Here is a 16,949-nt window from a genome sequence, read left to right as displayed (position 1 = left end):
TAGTGTACAGCAGCTTCTCTGTAAAACCTATAATTACCTCCGAGCAGTGACAACAGATAGGTTACAACAGTCTGACAAACAGATCCACAACCTTATTAAGCCACTTTTGAGTCACTTTTAACATGGGTAAAGTCAAGTGACGCAAGGAGCTTGTAAATCTACATCTGACTTTTCAAGAAAAAAACTCAACTCCAGACTCTGCGACACAGTTTTAATGTTGTTTCATTTCTCTTTCTGTCTTAAACTTATAGACACTGCAGTCTGCTTGGATGTGTAGAAGAATTGGTGAAAAGAAGTTGTGAATCCAACTGGCTGAAGTGTTTGGCCGCAGTGTTTATACAACGGTAAGCACAGAGGCCTAGATCTACAAAGCCTTCATAGCAATGCATTAGAAATAAGTCGGCATAGCCATATTTACAATCCGAATCGATAAGCTTTATTCGATACATTTTTTTATCATAAAAGCATAGCAAGAATACAGTATATAACCACAGTTAAAAAAGGAGCACAGTACACATATCAAAAAGTTAATTCATTAAATCCAATAAAATCAGCATAAAATATACAGTTTAAAAAAATTTCATTCATGAGTATTAATCACCATTTCATAAGATCAGGGGGCGACACCCACGTATTGCCCCCTGCATTGTGCTATTAGATCAGGTCAGTCATTGTGGTATTAGATCAGGTCAGTCATTCATCCCAAAACCTCCATTTGGGGGCCTGCCAAACTCTTGCCTGCCGCCTTTAGTCTGAGTAAACAGGCCCACCCCAGATATTTTGCTAGTCCGCAGATCAGTGTCAATGAGGAGGTATCTGTTTTCATGATGTGTAAGGCAGCTACATGGGTCATGAGGCCTAGCGCTTTGCAAACTGGCTTAAGCCACTTTTCTCTGGCCTTTGTATAGGCAGGGCACGCCAGGAGGAAGTGGGCAATGGACTCCTCCGAATGGCCACAGCTTGGACAGGGTGCAGGGACCGAGTGCGACCCCTTCCATGAGGATATCACTGAATTAACCTGTAGGGTGCCAAATCTCAGCTTCATATACAGGGTCCTGTCCCTAGGGACCTGTATAAAGTCGAGATAGGGCTCTAGTCTACGAATGCTTTTAAATTCAAAGAATCCCTCAGTGAGTTTCCCTGCCTGCTGGCATGATAGCTCGCGTTTTGACACCCAATCCCAATATGCCCGCTTCAAGTCCAACTTAGAAGGGGGAATCTGGGTCGCCCATGCCTCGCCTAGGCCGATGAGGCCCAAAAGGTGCTTCAGGTCAGCCAACCATTTTATCCTGCCTCCCTTGTCTGCCGCCACTAATTCATCAAACCCTGCAGCATACATACAAAGCTCCTCCGTCCTCTTGAGCCGGGCCCAGAAAAGCAAAGGACAAAGCCTGACAATGTCCTGAATGTGTCTCCTCCCAGTGTCATAAAACAAGGGCTTCAGGGGGGTGGAGGTGGGAAGTGATACAAGGTTTCTTAAAAATCTATTTTCTGACCTGGTTAATTCGGTGATATTCTCCATACCCCAAAGAGGGCCGAGGGCAGCGCTTTCCCGTCGTAAATTGCGAGTGCTGGTGCAACCGGTCTACTACCCGTAAGATACTGTTCTCTGGCAATTGCGCCAGACACCAGCTTGTGATTTAAAAGCATTTTATCAAGGTGTGAGGACCACTTCATGTTTTTTGAAACTCTAATCCCCAGGTAGTCAAAAGACTCAACCATCTCTAGTGGGACTTCGTCTAGGGTGATGTTATTCCTGAAACGTTTTGAGGGGTTGATAGTCATCAACTTGGTGTTGCTAGTGTTGATGATTAGCCCCTGTTCTTTACAAAATGCGTCAAAACTCTTCAATAATTTCTGTAGGCCACATGGGGACTTGGAGATTAGGAGAGTATCGTCGGCAAATAGGAGGGTGGGTGTCTTCTCTCCTGCCAAGACTGGAGCGTCAGATGGCTCCTTGTTGAGGTGGGCCACCACCCCGTTAATAAATATTGAGAATAGGGTGGGGGCCAACACACAGCCTTGGTGTACCCCCCTACCTACCGCGATTCTCTCTGTCAGCTCCCCTTGGGCCCCACACTTGATTCTTGCATAATTATCAATGTGCATCCTTTGTATAAAATCTAAAATGTATGGTGGCATGCCTAGATGTCCAAGTACCTGCCAGAGCTTACCCCGGGGGACCAGGTCGAAAGCAGTCTTCAGATCTATGAAAGCCAGATACAAACTCCCTTTGCCCAAGAGGACGTACTTCCAATAGATCATGAAGAATCTGAGGACCTGGTCCATTGTTCCCACCTTTTGCCGGAACCCTGCTTGGAAGTGTGATAGGATGTTGCCATCCTCCAACCAGGTTCTAATCCTCAAGAGAAGAACCCTGCCAACAACCTTCTGAATCACGTCTATAAGACTGATTGGCCGGTAGTTGGCAGGGTCTTCTCTATTCCCTTTTTTTAATATTGGAACCACCTCGGCTCCTTTCCAGGAGTCCGGGATGGCGAACCCTCTAACTATCAAATTCATGATATGGAGAATGAGCTGGGCCAAAGGCATGGGATCATGTAGGAGCAGTTCTCCAGGCAGTCCGTCTGGGCCTGCTGCCTTCCCTGGAGAGATGCTATGAATTGCTTGCTCCACTTCCAATTGGCTTCCCTGGTGATCAGGCTGATCTCAGTGGGGAGAGGCTCGGATATTGCCTCGCCCGAATATAAATTGGCAAAGTGGTTCTGCCACTGTGCACAAGTGATGTGATTGGGCATGGGGTCCGTTAATATCCTGTCCTTACGATTAATTAAATCCCAGAATACAATGGGATCTCTCTGCACTGCAGCTGTCTTCAATTCCTGCCAGTGCGCCTCTTCCCAACACCTTTTGGCCACCACCAAAGCCCTTGCATACTCTTTCCTGGCAATTCTGACAGCAGCTGGATCTTTCGACCTAATACTACGTGCGATGGCCGTCCTTTTGTCCCTGCAATCCTTAGTGTACCAGGGATTACAAGTCTTTAAATGATCATGTTTTATGGCTGGTTTGCCTTCAGTGATAAAAAACGAACTCAGCTTATCTATTGCCGTTTGATAAAAGCTTTTAAAATTAAAATCATTAAATTCCCCCAGGCCATTATACAATGCCATTAGCTCACTGCTTTTGGACACAACTTCTTCCCTCACACTTGCTAATAGCCCTTCCTGATGTGAGACTTTGTTCCACTTGAGGCGTCTTTTGCAGTTTGATGGTATTACCTCTCTGCTCACCATATCGGGGCGGTTAAGTTTCTTTGGCCCCCCCCACTGCAAAATATTACTCATTGAAGGCAAAGTGGGTTATGGTCGCTCTCCAGTGTGGGCACAACTTCCATATCGATCAGATCTTGCCATAACCGAACGTCCAAAAGGATGTAATCTATCCTAGAGGGGGTAAAAGCTCCATTTTGGTCAGAGCGCGATCTACCATTAACAGCTCTCAAGTCATATTCCAGATTGAGAGCGTTAATTTGTATCGCACGCTGTGACCATTTCTTGATTGGGTCTAGGTTGAGGGACGGGATGCCCCATTTAACATCCTCTTCTATGATTCCTGCTTGATCACCCGAACTCAAGGGTTCGAAGGTTACATTGAAGTTCCCAGCTACAATTATGTTTGTTGGGGGCAATATGGTTTCTAAGCTTTTCTCGAGGGTGGAAATGACCGGAGAGGTTTGGGCACCAGGTGACCCTCTAGCATAGTGAAAAAGAAAGGATCCCTTGGTGACACAAACTGACATAACACTATGGTGTATGATTTACACCAATTTAGCCCATATATTAGAAATAGATGTTTAAAAACCAAACAATGAATTCTATAATTCCTCTTTATTTTTTGTTAAAAATTGAATATTCACACAAAGTTAAAAACAGTACATTACAAATGCATTCAAATACATGTACATTGACACCACATTGCATAAAAAGTGAACATTAAAAAAACAATCCTTTGCTAGAAAAAGGTTACTAGTGCATATATAATCATCAATGATTATATATGCACTAGTAACCTAGTACATGTATTTGAATGCATTTGTAATGTACTGTTTTTAACTTTGTGCGAACAAAAAATAAAGAGGAATTATAGAATTCATTGTTTGGTTTTTAAACATCTATTTCTAATATATGGGCTACATTGGTGTAAATCATACACCATAGTGTTATGTCAGTTTGTGTCACCAAGGGATCCTTTCTTTTTCACTATTTACTACTACTCTAATCCCCTGGGTGTAACGGGGTCTCTCTCTAATTATGACCCTCTAGCATAGACATTAAATAGCTCGATTGCCGGGCCTTTACCTTGCCATTTGATGGTCAAGTGAAGTAAATCAGGAGAAACGCCAGTGTGTGGGCTGACCACCCAATTAAGGGCTGTTCTTATCCAAATTTGTAGGCCTCCTGACGGACGGCCTTTGCCTGAGCTAATAGCGGGGATACAATAGGATGTATAGCCTGATTTATGGAGTGGGGCTAAGCTCCATGTCTCCTGGAATATGCATACTTCAAATTTATCCACAAAGTTATGCCATTCTGAGAGTTTCAGTTTCCTCTCTAAACCCGCTACATTCCATGACAGAATTTTCTAGCTTGCTACATTAGTTCTGTTGGTAGTTAAGTCAATCCTGTTATGCCACTTTTGTGTCAGTAACGCAGTAGACACTTTCATATAGACACCACTTGAACGCGGCACTATAACAAGTGAAATGTACCAGGTACACTGAACTCGTAAAATTGTAGTGTTACCTTAATTTATGAAAGGAGAGAGTGCGTAGTGTACAGCAGCTTCTCTGTAAAATCTATAATTGCCTCCGAGCAGTGACAACAGATAGGTTACAACAGTCTGACAAACAGATCCACAACCTTATTAAGCCACTTTTGAGTCACTTTTAACATGGGTAAAGTCAAGTGACGCAAGGAGATTGTAAATCTACTTCTGACTTATAGACACTGCTGTCTGCTTGGACGTGTAGAACAATTGCTGAAAAGAAGTTGTGAATTCAACTGGCCGAAGTGTTTGTCCACAGTGTTCATACAACGGTAAGCACAGCAGCCTACATATACAATGCCTTCTTAGCAATGCATTAGAAATAAGTCTGCATATTTAAAATCCCGTTATGCCACTTTTGCGCCAGTAACGCGGTAGGCACTTCCATATAGACACCACTTGAACGCGGCACTATAACAGAACTGAAATGTACGAGGCACACTGCACACGTAAAACCGTAGAGTTACCAAGACTTCTAATGCTTCAGCTCATTTACTCACATCTACATAATTCTAAACTCTAATTTTCTTTTTTGTTTTGCAGATTACCAATCGGACATCTTTTAGAGTCCCTTTAACAATTTGTTTACAATATTGTTTGTTGTTAAAGTTATTTTTCTGGTTGCTTCTAATATTGTTATAATTGACTTTCGTTTACATTTATTGTTTTAATAATAGTTAATAAAATTAACTACATACTTCTTTTATTTTGGGGGGGCAAAATAAAAATAATGTTGAAAAACTATAGTAAGATATTCAAGACTAGGATTAAAAACTACTGAGTTCTAAGTAACAGATATAATAAAAATAACGGTGAAAAACTACTAAAATGGTGGTGGACGGAGTACGTAATCAACGTTTGGCGCCTTGGCACTACCTTTCAAATAAATATAGAAAAAATATGATTATTAATATATTACAAAAGTACAGCAGCGGATGACACACACAACCCGGGAAAAGAAAGCGACAAATTTACTACCTGAAATAAAGAAAGGTTTGCTTGTTGAACTTGAAGAAAAAGAAAAAAACGTGGGCTTCGAAACGAGGCTGCGCATGCGTAGAGAGTACAATTGCTACACAAAAAAAAGGAACGTTTTACATACTATCATAGAAATGAAGGTGCATATTATCAACGAAAGCCGATACATTATCACCGCTTTTATCGGCAGGAAACTGCCTATAAAGCGGCAATAATGGGCTTGATAATAGACCCTTGTAAATTCCCATAGCAGCCCAGGTTCTGATGTTAACCTGGGCTGCTATGGTTATTCACAAGGGCATATTATCAAGCCCATTATCGCCGCTTTATCTGCAGTTTCCTGCCGATAAAAGCGGCGATAATGTATCGCCTTTTGTTGATAATATGGCCCATTGCTCTTTTTTTGACCAGTAAACTCAGGTTCATATTATCAAGGACCAGTGTTAAAATTATCGCCGTTTTATTGGCATGAAACTGCCGATAAAACGGCGATAATGAGCTTGATAATACGGCCTTGTTAGTTCCAATAGAAGCCCATGTTAACACCAGAACATAGGCTTCTAGGGAATTAACAAGGACGTATTATCAAGCCCACTCCCAACATTAATACAAAATCATAGGCTCTTGTAAATTCCCATAGCAGCCCAGGTTCTGATGTTAACCTGGCCTGCTATGGTTATTAATCATACATGATTCAACTCCCACAGGGGGACAGAGGGGGGGTCTCAGGGAAAATATTTAATGACCTAACCAGTTTCAATCCCCAATTCTATTTATAAACAACACAAGAGAAAGCTGGTGGTCTAACAAGGAAAAAGGTCACAGAGCACAGGTAATGGTAAATCATATACTTATATGACAGCTAATCGTGGTAAGATGATCCTGACACAAGTACAACTCCATGACAGAAGAAACCCTGAGGAGGGGAGACAGAAAATGAGGATTTCCATCAACTGCCCTTCATGGCCAGTGTCATCATTTGGAACTCCAGAAGTGCCCCTGTCACCTCAGCTCTTCTGGCCGCAAGCCAAACGCTAGTGAACTAGGCATGATGTGAGGCCAATGATAGACAAATGACAGGCTGAGTATCTCAAAGAAGTATACTGACCAGACTAGTCAACAGAAGCAGTGCAAAGATAGAATTGTGAATATAAGTGAATTAAAAAAGTTCAACAGTAGTCCAAAATATATTTATTAGTGACCACTGGTGAGCTTGTTAAAAAAACACAGTGTCAGCTTTGATTTTATCTACCGATGGGCTCAAGGACCCCGGCTTTCTTCAGGACCTAGTTATAAAAGCTACTGCAAGTGCAAGTTTTGAAACAGTGAAAACAAAACAGCAACAGAAAAATCACAATGCAATTACAAGTGATCAATCACAGTACCTCTACACCGGATGATAGATTATTCATACCTGTAGAGATAAAACAAACATCAGACCTACAGGAAAGAGCACTTGCATACTCTGTCAATCGCTCACTCTTAACCTGTTCTGTGATAACCAAATACAATATAAAAAGTAGTTGTTCACTCACCTATCCAATGTGAGGTAACAAGCCTCACCTCACCTGGCACTGACTCAGGTCAAGGGAGGCATCGCCCTGAAAAATAGGATTTAACAAAATATATATATATATATATATACACATATCAGCCACCGGTCCTGTCCAGGTATATGAGGACAGAATGTCCTTGTATATACTGGCCGATTCTTAAATAAAAATAAAAAAAAATAAAAATAAAAAATGACATTTGTCTCCAGTAATAAACTTATGAACTATTGGCCAGTTAAACAAAAACAGCTTGCTCGTAATAGCATGGGGATCCTTCCCAAGGAACTTCACTCAGTAGGGACATCCAAATATCTGAAAGTGTGCCAGATGTCACTTCCGCAAAGAGTCATGAGGGTCATAAGTTGGTAATATCCACCAATGAGGAATACAGGCTAAATACCGATCTACCTAACCTGATATTGGCTCAGGGAATAAGGTTACGTCTTCTCTCTAAGAAGACCGAGTTGTTCCCTTTCAGGACTCGCCATGCAAGGGCAATGAAATGCTGATGGCAAATGTACAGAAAACGGACTCCCCAATGTCAAAACAATGCGCACTGTGAAAGCGTTTCTGCTGCATGCAGAGAGCTAGTTGCGGAATTAAAAAACGCTCACCTCTCCGTCGATACCTCGGGAAAAGTCCTGAGGCAGGGGGAGGTAGCGTTTCCTCATTGCCAGCCGCCATTAGAGGTCCCCGGGCCGAATCATGTGACGTGACGAAACGAGGCTGCGCATGCATAGAGAGTACAACTGCTACACAAAAAAGGAAAGTTTTACATACTATCATAGAAATGAAGGTGCATATTATCAACGAAAGCCGATACATTATCGCCGCTTTTATCGGCAGGAAACTGCCTATAAAGCGGCGATAATGGGCTTGATAATAGGCCTTGTAACTTCCCATAGCAGCCCAGGTTCTGATGTTAACCTGGACTGCTATGGTTATTCACAAGGGCATATTATCAAGCCCATTATCGCCGCTTTATCGGCAGTTTCCTGCCGATAAAAGCGGCGATAATGTGAAACTGACGATAAAAGCGGCGATAATGTGTCGCCTTTTGTTGATAATATGGCCCATTGCTCCTTTTTTGACCAGTAAACTTAGGTGCATATTATCAAGGACCGGTGTTCAAATTATCGCCATTTAATTGGCAGGAAACTGCAGATACATTGGCGATAATGAGCTTGATAATACAGCCTTGTTATTTCCCATAGAAGCCCTTGTTAACACCAGAATATAGGCTTCTATGGGAATTAACAAGGACGTATTATCAAGCCCACCCTCCTAACATTAATAAAAAACCTTAGACAATGCAGGTACCCGGAGCTGGAAGGTCATTTTACATATTACTACCCCAGAAAGGTGGCGTTCCCCGCGACGTGTACGGGGAGAGAGAGAGGGAGAGCTCAAAACATAATTTTTTTTTAAAAAGACACGAGGGGTGCTCCTCCCTGAGACTGCAGGGAGTAGGACCGTAACGCCCCCACATACTTCAAAATAAAACCAGAGGAGTGCCGTTCCCCAGTGCTCAGGGCACCTTACAATCCCCCATTAAAATAATTGCCCCGGTAATTTGCCCCCTGGGACCTAATGAATAAAACTGACCTTTTCCACCACGTACAAGTACTGCACGAGTACCCCGCCATTTTTTATTTAAAAAAAAAATTTGAGCCTAAAGATCCATGTACCACCCCCTGACCAAGACTATAGGGTCAGAATGCTTCTACCCTGCCCCCTTTCCTTATTTCTCAACTTTGTTTTACTTTTTTCTTGTGACTCGCCTCTCCCGACAAACAAGATGGCTGCCAACACTTCCTGGTTTGGAGTATTGACAGCCAATCAGCATGCAGCTCCTGCTCGTAATTGTATGTAATTGTACGCATTTCCGTACGCTTACACCGCAATTTTTCTTTCAAAAAAATAAATAAAAAATAGAGCCTAAACATCCATGTACGACCCCCTGAGCAAGCCTAGAGGGTCAGAATATTTCTAGCCTGCCCCCTTTCCTTATTTCTCAACTTTATTTTACTGTTTTCTTGTGACTCGGTTCTAGCGAGGAACAAGATGGCTGCCAACACTTCCGGGTTTCGAGTGTTGACAGGCAGTTCACAGCCATTCAGCATGCAGATCGCGCTCGTAATTGAACGGTCCTCCGTCCGCGTGTCGAACTCCGTCTCTGGATATCGCTATGATTTTACTTGTAATTTTATCAGAAACTACCAAACGGATTTACACCATTTAACAAAAAGCACAATCTACGAACCGAACTCTACCTCTCTGCCAAATTTGGTGTAATTCCGTTCAGCCGTTCGGGCTGTAGCCCTGGCTAAAGGTCCCTATGGAAAATTGCATGGGGAAAACACGTTTTGGGACCCCCCTTTTTTCTCAGCCCCCACTTGACGAATCACCCCCAAACTTTCAGGGAAGGAGCAGAACCAAGCAGACCATTTTTTCGGAGAAGATTCGTCCACCGGCGCCAAAGTTATTCCAAATAGAATGTTGTGGATTTCCTATGGAAAGTAGGGCCTAACTATAACTACCTACTGATGACCGCCAGTAGGTGTTATATATATATATATATATATATATATATATATATATATATATGAATTACCGGGTGCATATTTTCCTCCCCACCCCTCATTCCTCAGGCGTTAAGTGAAGCGTTCCTCCCTTTATGTGGGTGACCTCTATTCCTTCTGCTGAGAAGTAGGGTAATTAACTTGGCGTAGCAAGGGAACAAAAGGGCTGGGCTCTGATCATAATAATAATAATAATAATAGTCCTTGAAGACTTGGCTCTTTAGTTTCCCTTAGTACCCTGTGGCACTCGTCATACTCACCCCTCCCCCTTCTGTCTAAACTGCTAGTGCCGGGTTACCCCAATTGGAGGTAGCCGTGCACTCTACAAGCTACAAATAATACTAATAATGCTGGCACACTTTTCACCCCAGTTTGATACTTTGCTGGACTTTGTTGGCCAAAGGGAAGCAAAACTTCACTCCAAGACAGAATATCAAGTGTCACTGCAGACAAAGCCATAAACCATATTGACTTTACCTGGAAGTGCCCACTAATATCATAAGGCCTACCTGAGGTTGTTATCTCACTCTAAAGAGTCACCTCTGTGCCAGGCTACCTGTACACAGTTACCAGGTAGTGCACAGGACTGTCTAACATATGCAGCCCTCACACTGGTGCACGAAAGCTCATGTGTAGCTGGCCAAGTGCCCCTTACCCTTTCTACATTGCATCAGCCTTATCTTAATAGGCAGACACTGGCGGCAAACACTCGCAGTTTGTTAACCATGTGATTATTATGGGTGAGACACCTGTTGTGAGGCTCATCTACAGTGAAAAGTCCAAGTCCAGGTGATCCAAAAACAAAGCATCCAGGCAGAATAAACGGGCAGAACCCATTTGGCTACAAATGTACTACGGGAGTTAATTACATGTGCATGTTGAGGGTACGACGAGGGTATGTATATATTATTTCATAATGTGCTGCATTACACCACATCATTTTTATTTTCTTGCACATAATTAAGTCAACCCTGCTGCATAATTTGGCCTTCCCTTTCGAATAATTCCATTGGCCCTACACTGTATGCTTCTTGCAGATATGCATGCTAAAACCTTATTTACATAAAATGAGGTATAGAGAAGAGTGTGGTCGGGCCCGATCGATAATGGCCACTTGACTTCGTGCTCCATGTCAGTTGGGTCCCAGATGGTGGCATGGGTCTAGTAAGAACCACGTGAGAACCGTGCATAAGTAACCAGGTTAGCGTGACAAACCGAAGAGCCAATGCAGATGCCCCGACACCGGAGAATGATGCTGTTGCAGCCTTGAATGCCAGACCCCGACCTGTGCCCGCACCGTGATCAGGAACCACGGACTAAAGTGAGAGGCACCGCCCAACTGCAAGACAGCCTGGCAGGGCCACTCACAATGGACTCTTCCCGCCTGCAGATCCTGAGGAGTGTATGAGGTATCTTTGAGGGGTATGGGATAAGCAGTCCCCTCCTCCCGCCTGACTGGAACTGTACAACAGAGTGCTGCCAAAGCCAGGCGACTGTGGACCTCTGTGGAAGGGGACAACCGTCCGAGTAGTGACCTGGCACGGCCCCCCAATGCTGGACTCCCCTCACCAGTGGAGCGCTCGACGAATCTAAGGAGTGCTCAGGGATTCCCTGTGCAAATTAGAACAAACAGAACTCCCTCCCTCTCGCTCTACTGAGGCAATGAGACAGAGGGTTGATGGCTTAGCAGAGACCCAGTGAGGGTTGCCCTGACCACTGACTTACAGAATGGGCCCCGGAGGACCAAGCTCCTCAAAATACAGAGCATTGGCTATACACACATTTAAGAGGGGGACACCTGCTTGAACTGGACCTCCCCTTGTCCCTGACCTGCATGACCTCATGAACTCTGCCTCCTACTGTCTTCCCAACACCAGATATGCCAACAGGGAATGACTGCAGGAGGGGCGTTAGACCTTTTGATGCTCGATACAACAGTTTGCCCAATGACAGAACCCTCTCTGGTAAGAATGATCCTAGTTGCCTCAGCGATGCCACTGTGGGGGAATAACACCCTCCCACCTCCCAGTACTCAGTACACAGTGAACGATACCCATAGCGACATACCGTGAACCCATATGGGAGGACTGAGGCTGGCGAACAAAGGAGCCTAAGCCTGACTGCCCTATACCGCAGGATCGCCTACATTACCCTCTAGGTGAACTAAACATCTACAGGACCAATGTTACTACTATCCCCTCTGATGCCTTCTAGACAGGGTGCCTACTTGCCATGATCAACCCTGCTTTTACCCCTGTTACTCATCTACCAATAGAGCGCTCCTCCGGGAGGGCCGCCGCCTAGGTATTCGAAGTCTTTTAGTGCCTCGACTGCTGAGCAAAGGGGCCCATGATGGCAGAACCCCCGTTAGTCTAGTGGGCTAACTCCACACAACTATGACATCTCTCGCAATGCCAGCGCCTCCCACGCCACCCTATGGTGGGACCCTTCTCCTAGCTGGAACAACCAAGGTCGGTCTTACGCACAGGACTCAGTTGTTGATCATACCTGCTCCACCTAAGGGCAAACCACATGCAACTCCGTCCTCCACGCAAAAGCTAAAGACTGCCAGCAGAGAGAGTAGCACACCCATTTGGAGGCTCTGACAGGCGACACAGAAATGACCATTGGCAAGGCTACTGGGAAGAATGCGAGACAACTTCTATTCACAAAAGCGTTGAAAAAGGGTCTCCCCACCTCTGGCACCCAGAACACTACCGCTCTGGTATCGAGTCCACTCCACCCCACCATGGCTGCCTCCCCAGATACTACTATGCAGCAGATACTCTATGAAATCTCAGCCATGGGCCGAGGACTTGAGGGCATGGAGACATAATTTTCCGCTGTGGAGACGAAGTCCATATGCACAGGCATCACAGGCTTCCAGAACCGTATGGATGGCCTGACTCAATGTGATTCTACCACGGACGTCTCAATACTATCCCGGACCGAGATCCAGGAACGCCTCTACTTACGCAGCAAGGTCACAGACCTGAAAGATGGAAGCCATAAGATAATGTTTGCTTTTTTGTATTTTGGTTGGGACTGGAGGGATCTGATGTCATGGCTTTCCTTGGTGCTACCCTCCTGAAACTCACAGGCCTAATGTTTGACCCACCACTGGAGATGCAACGGGCCCATCGTATTGGTCTGCCTCGCAGTGGAAGCGCTCTATACCCACAACCATTCATCGCTTGCTTCCTGTGCCAGGACTAGGCCCTTCAGCTGATCATGGCGGCCCGTACTCAGGGACACTATACATTTGAGATCATGAGATCAGGATAGCAGTGGACTTTTTCAAGGAGACGAATGAGCGCTGCAAAGCTTTCCTTTCCCCCAGACCTCTCTTATAGCAACTGGATGTCAAATATGAACTCTTTGAACCAGCATGCTTCCGGATCACCAGAGATGGAGTTTCTAAGGAGTTCAATGATCCGGAGGACCTCCGCCTCTTCCTGGAACGCCTCCCACCTCAGGACACGGACCAAGTTGCCTCTGCCCCGGGATGCAATCCGACTGACCTGCTGGTGGCCTCCTCATCAGCCTCCACCAGGACCCGGTGGAACTCCGGAGGCTACCGCTCGAGGGGTAGAGATCTGAACAGGAGTGCTCGCTCCTTGGTAGACTGGACACAGGCTCTCCAAGTATTGGTTGCCCTCACGCAAGAACATGACAGGTACAAAAAACGCTCCCCCTGAAACCAGCCCCTCTTGATTGGTGAGCACATCCTGAACTGCATCTATTCCCTTGACCGGCTAAGGAGAAGAGGGTCACCACCAGGATACCCAGGGAGCACACTAGATGGACGGCGGGGTACCAGATCCTATGCTATGTTCTACAATGTTCTCCTGTCTCTCTCCCTTTCACATTTGAAATGTTCATGGTGTTGTTCAAATAGCTATTGGCAAATTGTATGCTCTGTCTGCATTATGTGACCTGTCTCTCATCGGCTGTCCCCCCATGTAGGTCACTCCTCCAACATCCCCACCTTGACCCAGAAAAACACACCTTATCTCAGAGAGGACACAACACGAGGGATCCAATACCTACCCCGTTTCAAACGGTTCACATGTCTAAATGCCCAACAGGACTTACCACGACCACTCTCTCCCACATATGATTTAGGACAGAATCTATGGCTCTATATATCTCTGACCCCCATGGCCCCAGCGTTCCCAGGAATGGCATACTTCCCACCTACATAGCCCACCCTTGTACCTGATAACCACTAATGAGACCTTACTGCTCCCCCACTAGCCCTTTGACCTGTACTTAAGCAAATTCTATATAGCTCAGATTGAATAGGCTAAGAACACAAATAAACAACTTTACAAAGTAGTCGCTAAGCTATCATGTCAAGCATTCAGAGGCAATTCCTGTACCCTCACAATCACTGTGTAACTCCTTAGGGGACTATTTTTATGGCAAAGTAAATAATATTTACTCCAAATTCTCAGCCCAAAGAAATCCAACTAATCAGCCTATATCCACTGATTCCTCAGTTCAGTTCCTAGCTCAATTCGAAAAAGTGAATGTAGACCAAATCACTAACATAATGACTACTATCAAATCTGGCTCAGCTAATGATCCTTGCCCACCAGCTGTTATTGTACCTGTCACTGAACTAATAGCCCCTGTATTAGCAGAGATCTGCAATGCAATGTTCTCCTCAGGGATATATCCTACTGCATGGAAGAAAACTATACCAAAACCACTATTAAAAAATCTCACCTTGACCCGAATGACACCAAAAACTATAGGCCTATAGCTAGTCTGCCTTTCCCGGCCAAAGTAGTCGAAAAAGCGATGAACAATCAACTCTCCAAATTTATAGAAGACCATCATTTGTTAGATGACACCCAATTTGGATTTCGTAAGGGTCATGGCACAGAGACTGCACGAATCAAGGCCTCAGAAGATATAAGACTCATTTTGGACCAGGGAGGCACAGCAGTTCTTATTTTGCTGGCCCTCACCACTGCATTCGACACGGTCGATCACACTATACTGATCGACCGTGTCACTGCGACGGGCATTCAGGATAAAGCAAAAGACCTTCTATCATCCTTTCTCACAAATCGGACCCAGGCAGTTATGCTGGGCACCTTCCACTCTGCCCAGATGACATTACCTTGCTGTGTTCCGCAGGGCTCATCCCTAAGTCCGACGCTTTTTAACATCTATGTGTCGGACTTGGCCAGAGTCATCAAGGCACATGAGATGGGCCTTACATCGTACGCCGATGACACCCAGCTGGTGCTCGCAATAAATAACAATGGAGAAAGGGTTGCAGCCAACTTCCAAAAAGGCATGTTGGCCATCAGTAGCTGGATGGCCAGCAATTGTCTAAAACTGAACTCTGACAAAATGGAGGTCATGATCTTCGGTAAGCTATCTCCCATTTGGCCAGCTCCTGGTGGCCACCGGCTCTAGGCTCCCCACCGAATCCTGTTACTAAGGTCAGGAATCTAGGCGTCATATTTGATGACAAACTGACTTTTGCACCCCATGCTAATTCTGTTGTCTCAGCCTCATTTCATAAACTCCGAATGATTAAAAAGATTTTACCGTTTCTTCCTCTGAATGCGGGAAGAACCTTGGTCAGTGCACTGGTTATGGCATCTTTAGACTACTGTAATGGGCTCTTTGCCAATGCACAGAACAGGGTTATTCAAAATTGCAATCTGTTCAGAATGCGTCAGACAGAATGTTGTCGGGAACCCCTAAGTTCAAGTCCATTTCCCATGTCATCAAGAGATACCACTGGTTGTCGGTGAGGAACCGAATAAAATTAAAGGCATTATGCATTGACTATAAAGCCTCCCATAAAACAGGTCCCCAGTTCTTAATAAAATGCTTAACCACCTATATTCCCAACAGGCCACTACGATCCTCCAATGCATTTCATCTTACAGTACCTCGTACCAAAACTGTCTCTTGGGGCGATCGGCGATTTATTGTTATGGTTGCAAAACTCTGGAACTGGAGATTAGATCCTGTCAATCTGTGTTAGCTTTTAGAAGGATGATAAAGACCTGGTTGTTTAACCAATAACTGCTCATCACCCTGCCGCTGTCCGTAGCGCTGAGACACCGTTGGGCATTTGTGCGCTCTACAAATTTAAAAAATAAATAAATAATAAATACTTCCCAAGCTTGACATGCATTACCGTATATGTACCCTCTCTTGTCTGCTATATGCCCCTGCGGTGACACTGTGGACCCTGCACCCCCACTCCAGGCACGATTTTGGCTCTACTTCCCACCGTAAATCCATAGGCCCAAATTGAATGTACTGGCTATACCAGAGTTGTACGCGACCACATACACCAGGGAACGCGGTAATCTGGCCCCTCAGATGCCAACGGAGACCACTGGTTGCCTATGAAGTAACTACTATTCCCCTAATCCCCCTGTATCAGCTATGCTCCTTCTTCTGTGCCAGACACTGACCCTTTATCCCCCTTCCACTCCCCACGTATTTGAACAGCAGCTGTTTCTAAATGGTACACTGAAGTACTCCCTGGAAGGCCCCACTGCCCAATGGGCCCCCCGACACACATGTGCTGGCAAGCTTAGACCCTCAGTGAACAGTTCCTCAGTCCCAGAGGCGTATTTATTGTATACAATACCCTCATATTCCCCCTACAATCCATCCTCTTGCTCCAGCTCAACCCAACTGTGTCACAACCATTTAAGTGACTCCCAGACACCTGACACTGCGTACCATTGGTGGACCCCAATAGCACCCTCCCCTGCATGCCTTACCAGGCCTTTCACCAAACCCCCTCCTCCCCCCTAGCCTTGCCTATCTCCCCACCCTTGTCCCGCTCTTCCATTACCCCCTAACACATCCTGTGCTCACCCGCCTTTCACTCCCCCATATCTGTTGACTCTACCCTCTCACCCACGCCACACCACGTACACAGGCCGAATCCTCAAGCATGCCCCCACCAACGTTAGCATATCACCCACATCGTGTTCTCCACTAACAACCAGACATCTGCATTCACTACTTAGAACGCAGATGGCAGCGACCAGACCCAGCC

Source organism: Lissotriton helveticus, chromosome 8, assembly GCF_964261635.1.
Source record: "Lissotriton helveticus chromosome 8, aLisHel1.1, whole genome shotgun sequence".
NCBI lineage: Eukaryota > Metazoa > Chordata > Amphibia > Caudata > Salamandridae > Lissotriton > Lissotriton helveticus.
The sequence above is the reverse complement of the archived record's forward strand: the minus strand, read 5'-3'. Positions refer to the sequence as shown.